We start from the raw sequence: 20,206 nt of genomic DNA on the forward strand, positions 1-20,206 counted from the left end.
GGGGTTTCACCGTGTTAGCCAGGATGGTCTCGATCTCCTGACCTCGTGATCCGCCCGTCTCGGCCTCCCAAAGTGCTGGGATTACAGGCTTGAGCCATCGCGCCTGGCCTAGATATTTTCTTAATTGCTATCTAGTTTTAGGTCCATTTTGAATTGGTCCATTTGAACTCAGATACAGTTGCTTATGTATAATACATACATTTTGGACAACTTCCTTCCTCTCTCAAAGAAGCACTTCCTGCCCAGCTGCAGAAAATATGGCCAATAGACACCTTCTCGCTTCTATTCATGTATTTAAAGATATGCTTTAGTTTCAAACACTTTGCCTGAGTAGACACACTTCCGAGAATATGTTGTATCCAGTAGCTAAGGGAGATGGAGTATAAAGAACAAATATTTTAGGCCAATGTGGGGTGCTTTAATGGGCAATATTTGCTTCACAGCTGCCTACCAATTGGCCATGATGTTGTAATCCTGAAACATAGTTGAGTTTCTTGTTTTAACTCAACTTCCTTTAACAAGAGTTATCACTAACAGACATCTTCTCCCAGCGACTGTTACTGCAGAACCTACCTGCCATAAATGCCTCATCCTTAAAAGTATAGGGGAGGCAAAATTGCACCTTTTCCTTGTTTTTTTTTTCTTTTCTTTTTCTGCTAGGCTTGAGAATTAAATTTACTTAAGACATATTAACAGGAGACAAGTATGCAAATTTATTTTGTAAGTTTTACTTGACATGGGAGTCCTTATAAGGAAGTGAAGACCTAAAATCACAGAGTTGAACATATATTAAATTGGACAAAGAGTAGTAAGTTGACAAAAAGCAACTAGATTATGTGGGCAGGCTTAAAAAGTAAGAGTTACTTTAACGAAGTCTGTACAGAATTCTCTCAATCTCAACTTCCAGTCCTTGATGATAAGAATGTTGTTTTCCTTCTGGTATAGGGAGGGCAACTTTCACACAGGAACTTCCTCTCCTGTTTTTAAGGAACGGAATGAAGGTCAGAGTAATCTATTTGCACCTATTATTTTCCAGTGCTTTTACTCAACTAGGCAATATTCCTGAATGGTGTAATTTTAACACCTCCAATAGATACTTCATAACTGCCAGCCAAATAGAAAATAATGGTATGTTTTAACTCTTTCAATAGGTACTTGATAACTGCTAGTCACATAGAAAAATAAACCACCATTACTGACAGTGGGTGTTTATTGAGAATCTTGTCTGTTCTACACATAAAATATGTAAAGAATTATTGGAAAGCATCCTCATCCAACAAAAACCTGGTGTAACTGGTAGACAGTGTAAAACAATGAGAAGCATGATTCATTTCCAGAAAATTAAATTAACTTTATTGTCAAAATGTTTTGTTTTATTTTTATGGTTAATGAATACCTTCTCTTGAATGGAAAAAAATAAAGGTCACTGCAAAATTATTGTAGTTTTAAATACAAATAGCTCTTGTAGAAGTAACTTTCTGAAATGCACTGTAAGATTGTCATTACTATACTACAGAAATACCTTGAACACACCTCTGTTGAATAAAGTTGGGTTGATCAACTCTTTTCATTGAGAGAGTCCCACTCCATGAAGAATTCCAGGGCCTGTTAGGTCAGGGATGTTGGAAGGGATTTGTTATAAGATTTGAATTCATGATAGAATATTTTGAAAAGTTTTGAAAGAAGGGTAGTTTTGTTCTGTATTCGGTGCTGTCATAAAGTGGAGGCAAGTTTATGATTTCGTGTTTTAACAGTTTTTTTTTTTTTTAAATCTAGGAGGAGGGAGTAGTGGAGGTGGGGAAGATAGAGCTAAAGATGTAATTGGTCAAAAAAGGAGAAGTTTATCATGTCAGCCAGGAAAGTGAGATATCGGTCACTCTGTAGTTTAGACAGTTCTCTCTGTTTCTCTGTCTCTCTCTCTGTCTCTCTCTCTCTCTCTGTCTCTGTGTGTGTATGTATGTGTATGGTGTGTGTGTGCGTGTGATCATGTATAACAATGATGTGGTCTTTTTGTCTTGATTGTCACCAATACATAGTGCATTTGTCTGATGTAGGCGCCCTGTGATATTGTTTTTGTTCAATAAGAGAAACACACAACTGTGTTGTTAGAGGCGGTCCCATCTGACAGCAGTCAGGGGGCACTTTATCTTTTTTCTTAAAATATCCATAATTGAAATCACATCTTTGCCTAATATCAGCTTTGTTAAAGGAAACGTCTAGAGGGCAAAGAGGTACTGGGAATACAAAAGTGATGAAAGACAGAAAAGGTAATGCCTTTTAAATTTACTCTTATAGTTAGAGCTGTCCCATGGCACAGGTAGTGTAATTGATATACTTCAGCCATATGAACAGATGAAGTAGACTAATATTCACCTGCATGTTTGGAGAGCAGGAGGAAGACCCTACTGAAAAACTTCCCACATAAGAAATCTCTGTATATCTGAATTTAATATTCACCACTTTGGAAACAGAGCATGACTGTTAATGTGATCATATTACTTCAGTGTAATATTCTAGAAAAAAAATAGACTGAAATCTTGCATCCTGTTTTTGAGACATACCTTTAGTCATAATAAGTTGTGTGAGTGGGAACAAGTAATAGCTCCAGTTTTCTGGAAACAACTGAATTTGGGGAATTTTAAATTCCCATAGGACTCTCTAACTCTCTGATCCTGTATAAAGTAATTAGAACTTTACAAATTGTACCTCTTAGGTAACATCAGGACCATGGAGAAATAGAACCTAGGAGAATTTGATTTGCTCATAGCAAAGGCTGTTACAAGTAAAGCATAGCGTAGTGTTGAAAGAAAGCCCAACAGAGTCAGAAGGCAAAAATTTCAGGACTTGGGAATGATACGAGATGATAGCTTTAGACTAGCTTTAGATGATAGCTTTAGGCAGATCATGTCTAGCCGGGAGACTTTCCAGTAAGAGATACTGGCCAGTGACAGAAGCGAGACGCCAAAAATGGTTAAGCCAAGATTAAATGAGCACAGTTGCTGGTCTATTGGAGCTAGAGCCAGGGTGAATAACCCAGAACATCAAGGTGAATCTAAAACAATGAACACAATTTACTCAATTTAAGGCTTGATAAAGTCATGGAATGAAGTGAGACATTAGCAGTTTAGCACTGGGTAGAAGGAGGAATTCAAGACAGGGGGCCCTGTAAATAAAAATATCCTGAGTTTCTGTTATTCCTGCTGGCATAATGTTTGCGATGCCTTCATCAGTAAATGTAAAAAAATCCATGCAAGTTTTCTGACAAACTTGACCTTACTGGGCATGTTGAAAGATAATTAAAGGGAGAAGAGTGTTGTGATAAGGCATAGAAAGTTTACCTGGAGCAAAAAATATTTCCCTTATTTTCTAAACCAAAGGTCATTTTGGTTTAGAAAATTGAATTTAATAATAATTAGGGAAATGTTACCTTAATATCTGTCAAGACACTTAAATTTTATGAATACTTGAAATCTTTCATTTTCTGAAAAGTGACTACCTTGCTTTTTATCTAATAATTATAATGAAACTTTAAGTGAGCCAGATTTCAGAGAAATCAAAAAAGAGGGAGAAACACTGCAAAGTCATTATCACCACTAAGAATGGAAGCACTAAACATGGCTTTGTTAGCATACCAATACGTTATGGAGAAACACTTCCCTTAGCTATAGTAACAATAATCACATCTCAGAAAATATACATTGAATATCCAAATGCTCCTTACCTGTGTAAACTCTCCACTTAAACTTAGAGTAAAATTAATAAGTATTTAATTATAGATTAGATATTCAAACTGTAAATCCTGGGGAAAAATATTTTCAATAGCTACCTCCATGGTTAAGAGTTGTCACAGGGATAAGAATTTGTGTTGTTGAATATGCTAATGCCAGGACTATACAGTACTCTTGTTTGCAGGTTTTGGTATCAACTCAGTTGGCTCTATGGTCTTCTAGGTGCTCAGATTAATACTTTGGTTCAAGCTCTCTGAATCTCAAGCTGTGCTCTTGCAATTACTGGGAAGTCAGTTCCTGGCTTTAGTGGAATGTAGCTTATTTCCTGAAATATCACCACTGTTTTTTTCTCTCTCCTCTTTACACTCAAGAGCCAGAAACCAACCCATCATTCTGTTCACAAAACCAGGTCCATGTATTCTCCTTACTGAAGACACATCTTAGTGCACCATGGTTCACTTTCCAAAACACATATTCTAATTGTTGTACACTTAGGGGGAATAAAACACTCTGCAGTCAAGCAACCCTTTTGTCAATAAGCTAAAAGTAAAAGAAATTCACTGTCCTTCAGGAGCTTTGCATTGGATTGACTGTGTAGTTGACATTCAACTATTTATACTGAGTAAATAAATGAAAATCTCAAATATAAAATTCAAACATAAAAGTTAAAAGTGTTATTTACCCACGTCGATTTTCCACTTTAAATTATATTACAGCATGCCTTGTTGAAATGAAGAGTAACAAGAAAAGCCGTATTTTCCCACTCAGCACAATCTCTTGCAGCTTTTAAATTTCTTTCTTTTTCCTCACACTTTGCCTTATTGAGCATGACATCAAGATTCTGACTACTGGACTGCTTTTTTATTTTGTCCAGATAGAGGTTTATGAAATGCTTATGGAGTTCCACAGCATGGGGAATAGCACAAAGAAAGCTCTTAAACACATTTACAGATTTGACAAAGCTGGCTAACATCCTCATTTCCTCTGTGTGGATTTGCACTGAATCTCTATTACTGTATTTTTCACATACCAAAACTTGAAAATGTTGCATTGTAAATAATTTAATCATGATAAAGTTACATTTTTAAATTCAAACTACTAACTCAGTCCATTTTGGGATTTGGAACCACTAGATAAATTAGAACAATAAATGTGGTATTGACAAAACCTAAAGAAAGACTTTTCAAAACATATTCAGGAGCATGTTTATAAAGGTGAGAGAAGAGGGTGCTACTCAAAAGCTCAATCTCTAAATAAAAAATATTCAATAGGCCGGGCGCGGTGGCTCAAGCCTGTAATCCCAGCACTTTGGGAGGCCGAGGCGGGCGGATCACGAGGTCAGGAGATCGAGACCATCCTGGCTAACACGGTGAAACCTCGTCTCTACTAAAAAAATACAAAAAACTAGCCGGGCGAGGTGGCGGGCGCCTGTAGTCCCAGCTACTCGGGAGGCTGAGGCAGGAGAATGGCGTAAACCCGGGAGGCGGAGCTTGCAGTGAGCTGAGATCTGGCCACTGCACTCCAGCCTGGGTGACAGAGAGAGACTCCTTCTCAAAAAAAAAAAAAAATTCAATAGGGTGATTTTATTTTATTTTATAAATTATAAGCTAGTTTAGTTAAACTTTGGGAACTGCTAACATGTTCCATGGTTATATATTATATAGAGAGATATAAGTTCCAAATACATGCAGTTTCACTTTTAGAATGACCACTTTCTGATCCTGTAAATAATGCACATTCATGATTTCTGAATGATCAGAATGTTCTGAAAAATCAGAACACTTCAAAATTGTAAAGAAAGTGATTGCCAAGTCATGGTGGGGCTGTGTTTGGCTTGTCCAAGTCCAGAATTTGAGTTTGAGCTGCTATGTAAAGCTTCCTTCTGTGATCCAAATGGTTGTGTCGCTTTAAAATTCATGTTAAAATCTAATCAATAATGTGACAACATGTTGCAAGTGGGCTTTTGGTTGTTGGTTAGGTCATGAGGGTGGAGCCCTCATGAATGGAATTAGTGACCTTATGAAAGAGGTCTCAGAGAGCTGCCAGGGAAACAAATGTGGGCTGAATAGCTGTTCTTCCGTGCTTCACATTGGACTATTGGAATTACCATGTACAGAGATTGCTTTTGTAGCTTTTCCTCTATCAAGCTTTATGGGAAAATGCTCTCCTGGATCTGGGTCCAAAAAAGTAAGCCAGATGGAAGGACCAATACCCAAAGAATGTGAAGGAAAATAGAAAGGAAAAGCAGAATTTATTTTAACAGCCAACTTGTTGAGAAATTATCACTGCCTTGTTTAGAAACATTTATTTGTAGTTACTTGTTTGTAACACATTATCTCTAACTGGTCTAAATGTCAGGAATCTTTTTGTTTCCTTCTCTGTCATGGTTTTGCATTGGAGTTACTCTTGCCAACATTCTCCTGGCTTATATGTGTGGCTGAAACAACTGTTTTCTCAAATACCCATGTAACATTGGATCCACTGCCAGTAGCCCTAAATTTAGATCAGAAAGCTGCTTTAGAATTTAGCAAGAATATTGCACTCCTGACATTAGCCTATAGGCACAACTTTTTCCCCTTTATGTTTTGAAGCTCTGTTAATGTTTAAATGTCAATGCTTTATTTCAGCAATTGTTTTATATTCAAAACCTTTAGAAACTGAAAGGTTTAGGGGAAAAATGTTCTTCAAGATAATTTTAGAAGTCTTAAAAAGATGACTGTAGTCACATAATAGTGTCAACAGTTGCCTACCCATTTTTCTTCTGTATCATAAGTATGCCTTTTTTCTCTTTCATAAAACAGTTAATTTTGTTTTCAGATTTTGATGAATACAAATACTTAAGATATAAACATTGTTTTATGCATACATAAACATATATGAATGTAGAAACACATAGATAAACTCACACACATATATAGTTTCTTAAGCATTTGGTGAAGATAATTTAAAATCAAAATTTTACAGTAAATTAGATGGTTTTAGCTAAAAAGGCCATTATTTGTTATTTATTATAAGTAATAAATTATTACCTTAACACATAGTTGCTTAGAACACCAATTATTTATTATCTCAGCATCTGTAGGTCAAAAAGTCAGGTGTAGCTTCACTGGGTGCCTCTAATTTAAGATCTGTTCTGAGGATGCTATCAGTACATAGGTGGAGATGGTAGCCATTTCCAGTATTGATGGTAACCATTTCCAGAGAGCTCTCCTTTGAGCTCACTCATGTGGCTGTTAACTGGTTCCAGTTCTGGACTGTCTAGTGGTTGAAGACATTAGTTCTTTGCCATGTGGGCCTCTCCACAGCACCACTCATAAATAATTGCTGACTTCTTCCAGAGGCAGGGTTCCAAGGGGAAGGAAGAAATAGCAAGAAAGAGAGAAGTCACAGTTATTTTTGTAACCTAGTCTCAGAAGTGACATCTTATGACTTTTGAATTCATTACTTTATTTGCTGGCAGTGAGTCACCACAAAGTTCAGCCCATACTCAAGGGTGTGAATACCAGAAAAGGGTTTGGGGAGCTATTTTGGAGGATAAGACAGGTCCATTGTTTTGCATGTTTATTTTGGTTGGTTTTCTTTCCCTCTCTGCTAGGTATACAATCCACAAATCCACAATTCAACTTTGAGATATATAAAATATGCCTTGAAATTGAACTGTAAACTTCTGATATTTTGAAATGTATTTTGGATTCTGAACTGCCATTGTATTGTCACAATGACCACATTCATGTACTTACTCTGTGTATCCTCTGTCTTTATCAGACAGCAAGCAACATTAGTACTTGCATTGATCATGCCAAGCATGCACTATCTGATCTATTCACAATGCTTCGTTACTTCTATAGTATTAGGTCATTTTTGAAAATTAAATCAAAGGTATTTTTCTCCAGTAGTTACAAAATAGATTGTATGCACTTTTACCTATTTTTAAAAAAATATCGGTTATGTATATTCTTCATGTTAATTCATGAATTGTTCTTTGGCAAAATTGAGACTTAGGTGCAGAATTAATGACACCTTGAAGCTTTTTCCACTCTTCCAAAAGATATGAACTCTGAAAATCACTACTTCCACGGAACTTCTTCTGGGAAATGCTATGGTTAATTTGTTTGCTTATTTGGTTTTCTGAAATTACATTGATGCTTTCCACCCATTATTCATGTATTCTGTTTGCTATACAATTATTCATGGTAAAATGTCATTTTAGAAAAAANAACTTCTTCTGGGAAATGCTATGGTTAATTTGTTTGCTTATTTGGTTTTCTGAAATTACATTGATGCTTTCCACCCATTATTCATGTATTCTGTTTGCTATACAATTATTCATGGTAAAAATGTCATTTTAGAAAAAAAAAACCACAACATGTTAATTTTAAAAACTGGAAGTTACTTTGAATTCTTGTATTTATTTTAAAAGTAATGGAAACTTTTACTTATATTTTATAGTGTTTTGTAATTTGTGAAGTGTTTTCTTATGACTTTTTATTTTCAATAATTATAAGAAGCTTATTCAGAGAAATAAGTCTGCTCTATTTATTGATAAAGAGACTTAATCAGACATGGCAAGTGACTTAATCAAGGTGAGAAAACTGGTGAAGATCATAGGCAAAGTTTGCAATGAGTCTTGAATCTAAGTCTTAATTAGTGCCTACTTCAGTCATTTCCTAAATCATTATACTTGCTAATTTTCCATTGTCCTTATTAAGGATATTTTATGCAGGTATTTTTAGGTTCAATTATACTGACTGAATTAAGAAAAGTAATAGGTCCCATTTCACTTAACCTTGAGAAGTTTCTTTATCAATGATTTTCTCCTTGACACCTTCCCCCAAATCCCAGCATTAACAGAAATGTCTATGGATGCATCACAACACAAAGATACACTAATATTGGCCCTGGATGTCACAAAAGCCCATCAAAAAATACACTTTTACTGTATTCTTCTGTTTTCCCATTTAAAAAATAATACCAACATTCATCTATTTGCTCAAAACATGAAACTTAGAGAAAAACATCATCCTTTATCACTCTCTGTAAGTTACCTCCACATCCTATCTATCTTTCAGGTCTTTTATATTTACCTTCAAAAAAAAAAACCCAAAATATGTGTATTTCCTTCTATCTCTGTAGCAACTACCCTAGTCCATGCCAGTGTCAGCTTTTGATTATCCTATTCCTAATTAATCTCTTTCCCTTGTTCCTCTACAAACCGTTGCCACTCATCAGAGTGGTAGCATAACAACATAAACCAATCATATCACTTACCCTACTTGAAGTGTTAACATATTCTCATGTCACTTAATACAAACCCAAATTCTTGACTGTGTTAGTATAGGTAATTCTGGCTAATATAAAAGCCACATCTCAAAATTGCAGTGATACATACAGTAAATGATTATTTCTTGCTCACATATAGTAAGTATTATTTTCTTCTTATTTTGTAACCCTCCTCAAAATGTAAATCAGTAGTCTAGGTATTTTAAGTAAAGGCTCCATCAGCTTCCACAAATAACTTTCAAGGTTGCCATTGCTTGGCTATAGAAAGGGCATGTAGGATCATGACAAGGAATTCTTGCTGATCAGGCCTGATGAGGAAGAGATCTGTTTCTTCAAGGTTCTAAATTCACCTCTAATTTACTTGTTTGTTTGGCTTTGTCTTCAATTCAGGACATCACTAGTTTCTTTATACAATTCATATTTCATCTAAATTGTGAACTTCTTAGAAAGAACTTTCCTAACAATGGAATAAAACAACTCCCATTTTCTTTCATAACCCTCATTTATTTTATTTCCAGATTTTATCACAATCTGAAAATATCATATACATTTGTTTTTTCACTAATTTATTAATTTATTGTTTTTCTCCTTGACTCCCTCTAAGCTTCCTGAGAATGGAAGTCTTGAGTGTCATTCTCATTGCTGTGTGTTAGTGCTCAGAAGAAAGACTGACATTTCATGGGCACTTAGTTAAAATCATTTTGAATGAATCAGTCAATCAATGTTTGAATGAAGGAATCAATCAAGTTCATATTAAACTAATACAGACAGGAGACAGGGAAATACTGGGTAGAAGAGGGTGGTTCCCCAGCAAAGACCCCACCCTCAGGCCTGGACACCTGTGGCCCTAAATTGGGACAGGCATTCCCGTTTTTATGCCCAAAATGTTGCCTTTGGCCCTCTGTGCCCCCCAGTCTTGTACCCATAAAAAGGCTCCAGAAGCAGACAAATAGAAGAGAAGATGAGGAGGTGAGAAGACAAGCCAGATGAACAGGAGAATGGTATGGCAGAGAAAGAGAGAAGAGAAGGAATTTCTGAACACTGAGAGGCATTTGGCTGGGGGCAGTCAGAGAGGAGTTTGGCCATCCAGCAAAAGATCACTTTCCCACTCAATCCCCCTTCCAGCTCCCCATCTGACCTGCAGAGAGCCACCTCTGCCACTAAAGGAAACCCCTGCATGTATCCTTCAAGTCTGTGTGTGACCTGATTCTTCTGGGGTGCTGGACAAGAGCTCAGGATGTAGAAAGCTCTCACACTGGCCTTCTGCCCTTGCCGAAAGGCACAAAGGCTGTTAGTCTGTTTTCACACTGCTAACAAAGACAGACCTGAGACTGCTTAAGTGGTCTGTGGATGGCAGAGATAAAAGAGTATTGTAGCATGGGAATCACAGGCTCCTGCCCCTGCACACTGCTGTGGGGCCAGAGCCCAGTGCACCTGCTCCTGCACCTGCCTGTCTGCCTGTTCCCACTCCTGTCAGAGGTTTCAGCAATGGTAGTGACCAAATAGATGAACCACACCCCTGTCACCTGTCCTGCAAGGCTGATCAGGGAACTCTCCAATTTCAAAACTAATCATCATTACTACTGAAAAAATATAATTAAAAGAGCTTATTCTTCCATGTCAATAAAATTAGAGATAGGAAGCACAAGAAAACTTGTAAGGAGAATTCCAAAATTTGCAAAGTGAGTCAGAAGTTGATGAAGGATAGACACTGGAGTTCCAGACTGCTTATCCAGTCTTTATTTAAGAACCATGCAGCAGTTCTAATTAGCAGTCAAGTATTTCCATATATAATATGCACTAATTTTTTAGGAGACATGTCTAAACAGGTTCTTAAAAGATTTAACTATCCCTCCTCATTAATATCTCCACCCACTTTATTTTTGCTAAACCAAATATCTATTACTTTAGATGCAAAAGGAACTGAAGTACAAAATTAATATCACTATTTGCAATCACTGAAGTTATTTTTTCTATTTTAATTTCTCTCTGACAGTCAGAGTTCTTTAAATAAACATATATTTAACATATATATTTGTGTATTTCAGATATCAGATGTGTCATAATAAATTGGCTCATGTGATTATATGTATATAGGATTACTTGTATATATTCTTATATATAATCTACCTATATTCTTATATATGTTCTTATATATAATCTACATATATTCTTATATATAATCTACATATATTTATATATAAATTCTTATACATAATTACACATACACTCACTCACATCAGATTTGTCATAAGACATTAGCTCGTGTGATTATGGAAGTTGACAATTCCTGAAGATTTGCAAAATGAGTCAGCAATTGAGGGCTTGGGAGAGCCAAAGGTTTAGTTCCAGTCCATGTCCAAAGACCTGAGAACCAGGAGAGCTGATGATGTACTTCCAGGCTCAGGATTCAGGCTCAAGACACTGGAAGAGGCAACATTTTAGGTAGAGTCTGGAGGCAAGGAAAAAACTGATGTTCCAGTTCAGAGGTAATGAGGCAGGAGAAATTATCTCTTGGGCTTTTTTAATGTATTCAGCCTTTCACCTGATTGCATGAGGCTGACCCACATTAGGAAGGACAACTGCTTTCTTCAGTTTACCCATTTAAATGTTTATCTTATCCAAGAATATCTTCAGAGACACACCCAAAATAAGACTTGACCAGGTATCTGGGCACCTCATGACCCAGTCAAGTTGACACATAGAATTAATTATCACACAAAGTTAGACAGATTTTATAAGAACACCAGTTAAAAAAGCTTAGTTGGTTGATGGTATGCAAAAAAAATGCTATAATTTGAGAACATTATTATTTAGTACTTAACTTTGTAAAATATCTAGCCATAAAATAATAATCTGTAGAGTTACAATTTCAGATAATGTTTATTATTTAAAAAATTAAAATAAAATGAATGTTATTCTCACTTAGCAAAAATATTAATATTAATGGTAGTGATATTTATTAAAATATCTAGTATTTGAATTTAAAGTCTAAAAGAAAAATTCTTATAACAAGACAGGGCAGTTGTAACTAAGAAATGCTTTATAAACAGATCAAATTGTATTGGAACAAAGATCTCTAATTGTCCTTTCAAGGTCTAGCTAATAACTCCATTACTGGATGTAGTTAATTTCTGCTCTAGTAAAATAATATGAATAGCCTCAATAATTTGCCCAGTCTCTTAGACCTTATGTAATTGGGTTGTAAATCCTTCTAACAAGGTTTGCCCTTTGCACATCTTGAACCAGCTTTTTCCTGATTTGGCTTCTCTTTCAGTTCACATATTTTAGTAACAAGATCTAAGTGATGTGGTCCCTAGAGAATGGGCTCTATGGGACCCATTGAACTCACTGTAATATCTCAAATTCTCAAGCAGCATTTTATTTCTAAATTTTCCAATACATGGGCTTGGGTGATGAAAATTTGCATTATGTAAGGAAGCAAAAACATTTATGATGTGGCAAGAATAACACTCTGAAAAAAACTGATAAAGTAAAACATATGTGCCAAGAATCTGCCATAAGTCTTAGCTAAGTAGACAGAGTGAGGAATTCCGAAGCTGCATTTCACATGTAACTGAAAAAAAAAAAAAAAAAATGCAGACAATAGAGTAGGGAAATTGGAGAATTTCCATGGAGGATATCTATGCGATAAAACCACAGGGACCTGCGAGATATATCAGGAAAATCACTGTCAAGTGAGGTCCTAAGAGACATTGTGGGACGCAGGGTAGTGGTTGATGACAGGAAATTAGAACAAGAGAGATGTGTGATTCACATCTGGCTCTTGCCATTTTCTGTGTGGCTTAAGACAAGTTACCTAGTCTCTGTGATTCCTGTTTTCTTATTTTTATTTTTAGTTATTTATTTATCTTTTTGAGATGGAGTCTTGCTCCGTTACCCAGGAAAGAGTGCAGTAGCGTGATAGCAGCTCACTGCAAGCTCTGCCTCCTGGGTTCACGTCATTTTCCTGTCTCAGCCTCCCAAGTAGCTGGGACTACAGGTGCCCGCCACTACGCCTGGCTAACATTTTGTATTTTTAGTAGAGACGGGGTTTCACCATGTTAGCCAGGATGGTCTCAATCTCCTGACCTTGTGACCCGCCGCCTCGGCCTCCCGAAGTGCTGGGATTATAGGCTTGAGCCACCGTGCCTGGCCCCTGTTTTCTTTTCTTTTTTTTTTTTTTTTAGTGTAATTTATTAAACCTAAGTGAAAGCGTTATGGAAAATATAGAATTAAATATAGTGAGTAAGGGCATAATAACGATGATGTGTTACTGCTGCTCATAATAATAATTGTGATGATGATAATGATGATTCCTGAGGAACAGTTACATGCTGTCAAGCTATTTAGGTTTGATGTTTTATACATTATCCATAACAACTGCTGGTGTAACTTTCTCCTGGCATCAGACATATTTGTAGACTACTTGTTTTTATTTATAGAATATAAACTATGTTTTTTTTTTGTTTTGGTTTTGTTTTTTCTAAATGAGACATGTCTCATTTTGTTGCCTAGGCTGCAGTGCAGTGCTGCAATCATGGCTCATTGAAGCCACAACCTCCCTGGTCCTTGTGATCCTCCCACCTCAGCCTCCCAAGTAGCTGGGACTACAAGCACAGACCAACACACTCAACCATTTTATTTTATTTTATTTTATTTTATTTTATTTTATTTTATTTTATGACAGAATCTTACTATGTTGCTTAGGCTGGTCTTGAACTCCTGAGCTCAAGTGATCCTCCATCCTTGGCCTCCCACAGTCCTAGGATTATAGGTGTGAGCCACCCCACTCAGCCTAAACTGGCTTTAATAGTAAGTCTATGCATAAGTACATATCCCTTAACAATATTGTTATAACTTTTTATTGAAAATTGTTAAAACTGCCCTTTATATACTTTAATTTAGATACAAGATGTACTAAGCATTAAATGACAGCTAAAGATTATTTTGTTCTCATTAGCTGACACCACTTTGGGTCAAAATACATCCACATCCTTAAAACCAGATTAGAATGAAACTTTTTATGTGGAAAATTAGCCCAGGAAGGCTATAATACAGGTATATCTCCTAGAGAATGACCAGATTGTAAAATAGTTAGAATTTCAGTTTTACTGACTGTTTGGATTATACCGATCTTTCATGCACATAGGACAAACAACTGAGATTTATTTGTATGCCTACCATGGTAATTAAACAAGATATCATCATGATTCATTAGCTTGCTTTGATCATCAGTGGCTCAATACAATTTAGAAAATGAATCCAAAGGATCTTGCACCTTCTTTAGGTAAATGTTACTAGGGCTTAAGAAGTGTCAAACTCCCATCTGAAAACCTCCACCATCTATTCTTTTTATTCTCCTAAGATGGGGGTGAAGAGTGATGTGCAGAGATCACACATTGGGGAGGATTAGAGTTGGGCCTGAGGTACAGAGACAGAGGGTCTGAAGTGAGAGGGTCTCCATACTCTCCCTTTTGATTAGCAGGGCAAAGGCAGCATCCTGTGGAATACCCCAAAGGATTCTGGGCAGCAAGAGAGACCACTGATCTCATTAATCAATTGATTCACTCATCCATTTATTCTTCAACGTATATCTCACTGAAACCACTTAATGTATTTTCCCCTTTGTTAGGGATTTAGATTGTTTTCGACAATAAATTCAAATATTGACTCTCCTGCCACTCCACCTTAAAATGAAACACTACTTCCAATTGAAGGGAAAAAACCCAGGCTCTCAGAAAAAAGCTAAAAGCTGAAAAAATTTTTCTTTTGTTTAGAAAATGCAACTTTCCTTTGTAGGCTGACACAACTCAAAGCTACAGTAATTAATCAGCAAATGAAGTGGTGTATAGGTGAGGAATTTCTATTTTGAACTTTGATAGCTACTTACATTTAAAGGGTATAACTCGCCTTATACTGGTGTCTATAAGTATTTCATTTCCAGCTAAGGTAATGAGTACATTAGAAAGGAAATGTGTATAAAATTATTGTAATTTAGTTGCTTTAAAAGGGCAAATTTGGAGAATATAACAAATGAGTAGTTAGTTCTCTTAGTAGATGAGTGAATGAGCTGTAAGAACCAAAACGCACTTAAGTTTTATTGCAGTTTCTTACTCGCATTCCTTTGATTAGAGTTAAACTACCTTGAAGTACATAATACATTCATCATTGTAGAAATGAACACTGACATTCTCAGTAAACTATCGCAAGAACAGAAAGCCAAACACCGCATGTTCTCACTCATAGGTGGGAATTGAACAATGAGAACACTTGGACACAGGAAGGGGAACATCACATATTGGAGTCTGTTGTGGGGTGGGGGGAGGGTGGGAAGGATAGCATTAGGAGATATACCTAATGTAAATGATGAGTTAATGGGGGCAGCACACCAACATGGCGCATATATACATATGTAACAAACCTGCACGTTGTGCACATGTACCCTAGAACTTAAAGTATAATAATAAAATAAATAAATAAATAAACACTGAACTAAGTAGGGGAACCTGGGGATAGAATGTAAGAGATGGTCAAAAGAAAGCAGTTCCAGCCACCACCATGCTTTAGAAAGCACGAAAGAGTGATCTCTTTTTAAAGCAGCTGCTTCTTATTTTTATTATTTTTATCAGCTTACATGTTTCAACAAACTGGGCATTGAAGAATTTCACACTTTTAAAAATATGTCATGAACAGAGAGGTTAGAAAATTGTGGAAAATACAGAGGAAATGATCAAAGATAAAGAATATGAGACTTGACATGGGTATTTGTATTTCTTGATTTTACTTTATTTTGCTTTATATCCTTTTACATAGGAGTAGAATTTGGACAGAAATATACACCTGATCTGGAGAGATGGGTTTGCTTTGGCTGAATTTTGTAACATATCTAATTAGTAATAATATATATGTGAAACATCAGATATCAATTGGTGTTAAAACTGAAGGTGCAGTTTCAATGTAATTTGTGCATTCTCAGGAATGAGGTCCTTCCCAACTTCCTTTCCTTTCCCTTTTCTCCCACATTCCCAGTGCTTTATACTGGTTTCAAATTGTTAGCTTTTGCCCTAATAAAATCAAATTTCCAATTACCTCCTATTCCTATGCTATAAATGGCATCCTTTGATATTTCTTTCCTTGTTTTCAACAATTCAAATAACGCTGTAGATTTCTCAACCTTCTTTGGAACGTATTTCACCTGTGGTCTTGCTGGAATTGTCATTCTTTTTATTTTGTTCTCCATGACAACAAGCTTGAGCATTTAAGCTGTGCTAGACCAGTGATCACACTGCATCCCTTTGGGAGGAGTGATTAATTGAAACATGGGCACAAGGACCCAGGCAGGCCAGTGAGAATCATCCAACAGACTCTCCTGCTGGAAATGGTGGGGAAAACTGTCTTCATTTTGGATCATTAGCTGTTAGCATACAGGGTTATGATTTACAGGAGTCATCTTTCTCAATGTGGCAAAAAACTCATCTGCAGCAGGAATAAAAAAAACCTGGAAGCAAAGAGAAGCGCAGATAAGCAAAACTGATAAAGACAGAGCCATGATGATATTATTTCATGTTGATTCTATTGCTCCCTGAGATAAACATCTTTGTTACATGAACTAATAATTACGTTTTGATTTTGAGTTAGTTTGAATTTGGCTTCTGTAGTGCATATGAGTGAATGAGTTAATCCAAATGAAAGCATCTATATTGTTAATCAAATAATTAAGCTGTAGCATTTGTAGGAATGTAAATTTATAGATAATTAACATATGTGTACAGTATATGTAAATATTATCATGATCATTTATGATACATTTGTTTAATTTGCATAACGTGCAGTTTCAGAATTAATATTTTCAGAAATTAAATATCCTTGGAAATTTTATGGTTATTTTTAGTTTCTTTAATAATTATTCTTTGGGTTATTAAACACAAATATTCACTAATTTAGTTATCTTTTAACAACCACACAGCTAATAAATATTGAAATTGGCCTTGAACTCAGATGTCTTAATGCCTGTTTTAGAACTCTTCCTTGATACTAAATATCCCTTTCCTTTCAGTTACCCCTTTTCTATTCTGAATTCTTCCAAACTCTAGGCCACTGCTCTTTCACTGATATGCTGGTTGTTCAGCAATGGAAAGACTCATGATTCAGTTATGTTCCCCAACCACCCTTCACAACTTGCCCTCCACGTACACACACATTGTTCTATGTAGAATCACTTGTGCTGTAGAAAGCGAGAATGAACAAAGAGGATGGTGAAAATGCAGATCTAGCAATGGTAAGTTCATGCCAACATAAGGCATCCTCTGTGTGCAACTTACACTTGATTTACAGGTATTGAACAAGTTTAAAAAGAGTGGAATTGTATAGAGTCATATCCTCATATGAAGCCTTGTTCTTTCCGCATAGAGTCTGGGTCACTTTGTTAATAAATTAAAAAAATTTAATTGTACATAACCAAAAAATAACTGATTCACAGAAGACATAGGTTCTTCCAAGATGAATGGAGTCTGAACAGATCTACCTCATCTGTTTTTATTTTCTGCTGCTTCAAAAATCAAAATGTTGGGCTAAAGTATTTTCCTTCATAGGCTGATCCCTGTGGATGACTGAGTGTGACAGAGAGACTAAGACCTAGGAAACATGGGATGCCTTTGTCAGCTGACTTGGACTCAAAAAAATCTTTGGCATTTTCAATGAACAGTTTTTAGGTTGCATGGCAGTCCAGGATGGGTCCAGTCAATTTTCTCTTTTTCACTTCGGGTCAAATTTGCTTTGGGCTCTCATGGCTCTTCCAGCTTCCCCTATTTATTTTCACATAGCTGTTTCCCTAATGAAACTCAAACACATATTTATTTATTTATTTATTTAGAGACAGAGTCTCGCTGTGTCGCCCAGGCTGGAGTACAGTGGCGTGATCTCGGCTCACTGCAAACTCTGCCTGCCCGGCTCAAGCGATTTTCTTGCCTCAGACTCCTGAATAGCTGGGATTACCGGTATGTACCACTGCACCTGGTTAATTTTGTATTTTAGTAGAGAGGGGTTTTGTCATGGTGGGCAGGCTGCTCTCAAACTCCTGACCTCAGGTGATCTGCCAGCCTTGGCCTCTCAAAGTGCTGGGGTTACCAGCGTGAGCCACCACACCCCAGCACTTTTAATTTAATCCCATATTAGCATTTGCTTCTAAAAGAACCTGGATTAACATAGATGTGTACAGTGGGTGCCCAGCAAATATTTGCTCCTGATTTTAACATGACTAAAAATGTCAAGGTAGACCTCATCATGTATTTAGTTTTGGAGTATTGAAGTAAGAGTCATTTATTTTTTGATTATGGCCTCTAATCTTTAATATTCTTGGTGAATTGTGTTTTGTTCCTTATTTTGAAGCAAAATACATTATATTATATGTTCTAATACCTAAAAACTAATTTATCACATTACTTTTCATAATATAAATGTCAGGATATACATTTCTTTCCTTAAAAAACTATAAGTGCATGTGTTCTAATTTTGTTTTACAGACATGTTAGCACTTCTCATGCTGGCAAAAATTTTGTCTGCACTTAATGCCAGCATTTCAAAACACTTGTTATTAAAGATTTGATGGCTGTGAATTTTTGTAACTTATAGAAAACTTTACAATTAAGACTAAAGCAAGCATTATAAATATATGTTAAAAAGGCCTCTATTTAAATGTAATTCATATGAGAATGCAGCAGTTCATAAAGAATTGGTATTATCTTTTTAAACTGGTAACACATGACATTCCTCCATATGCTATCATTTTAGCCTCATAGACATGTTCAATCAGAATGGTGTGATGAAATTTACACACCAGACAAAGACTTCAAATATTCTGCTGATTTTCCTCAGAATGTAAGAAACACATTTCTTTTCTTCTTCTTGGCCTTTTCTCCTTTTTTTCTCCTGTCCTCATGGGTTTTCATCACAAGGAAAAGTCAATTTCCTTAAGCAAAAATTGTTCATAGCCTTGTGGACACATAACATACACACTACAGTAAAATAGCTGAAGGCCTGTGTGCTACCAAAACTTGTTGCAAAAGCTCAATGTTTTGGTTGATGGGATAGTGTCTGATAAAGGAAAAAAAGAAAACAATATTAATGACTTTAGCCAATATTAGCTGAAGTCACAAGTTTCTTATACTAGAGCTAATAAAACCATGTCTATTAGTTTTACATGTCTTCATTATCCCATCTGTCAAAAGCTACATATTTTGCTTTTTGAGGTAGGCAGTTACAGTTCTTCTCTTTCCTACAGTTGAGAGCAACTTAATCAGGTTTAGAAGCTATGAAATGATATATAATGGGGCAAGTCTTCATCTCTTTTGTCTACTCAAAATACTGCTGCAAACATAAAGCTCTGTGAAGCTTGGTCAAGCCACACTTGACAAAGCATCAAATGTATATTTTGAACACACTGGACAGCAAATAAACAGGACAAAATAAGTTCCTGTAAGTTTAACTAGTGTCATTTCTTGGTGAGTATGGGAACACTGTATGGGAATCTTTAAAGTGACCCTTAACCCTGGAAAAGAATTCTAATAGGATAGCAAAGCAATCTCCCAAGGAGGCTGCCATGTACAGCCAAGTACCTCTGCGGCTCAAATGGCCCCTTTTGACTCCACTCAAAAAGGTCTCATGGTTCCTTGCAGTTAATTAAAAGCTATTTAAACAAGATAATTTTCTTCTTCCAGGATTCTGGATATTTCCTTTCAGAAATATTATAAGGGGTTGTCTCTGCAGTTTCTCATGGGCACTTTACTCTGGACTTTCCAGGCCTTCTGTGATGAAAGTGCCTTCCTAACTGTTCGAGGCAAATCTCATGGCAGCCTTTATGAGGCTTCTGCCTGAGTGATAGAATCCTCCTTGTTTCTAAAGAGCCACTGTTTCATTTCAGGTAGTCCCTGTGGAAAGTGAGATACATTTCCACAAATGTGGGAGGTTGGTAATGACCACTTTTATGACCCACATAATCAAATCTCTCTTTCTCATCATGGCCTCATATTTACTTACCCCAGGCTGAAGCCACCCAGGCCCTACCCCCACTCCCACAATTCTGTTAAATAATAAAGCTGCCCAACCAAGCTATAGACAGAGCTGTTCAGCTGTGACATAAAAATGTTGTACTGTTAAAATCAGCTTCCCTTTTGCTTCAACAGGATACTAAGTATCTA

This window comes from Rhinopithecus bieti, unplaced genomic scaffold (genome assembly GCF_001698545.2).
Source record: "Rhinopithecus bieti isolate Rb0 unplaced genomic scaffold, ASM169854v2 scaffold_1295, whole genome shotgun sequence".
Taxonomy (NCBI): Eukaryota; Metazoa; Chordata; class Mammalia; order Primates; family Cercopithecidae; genus Rhinopithecus; species Rhinopithecus bieti.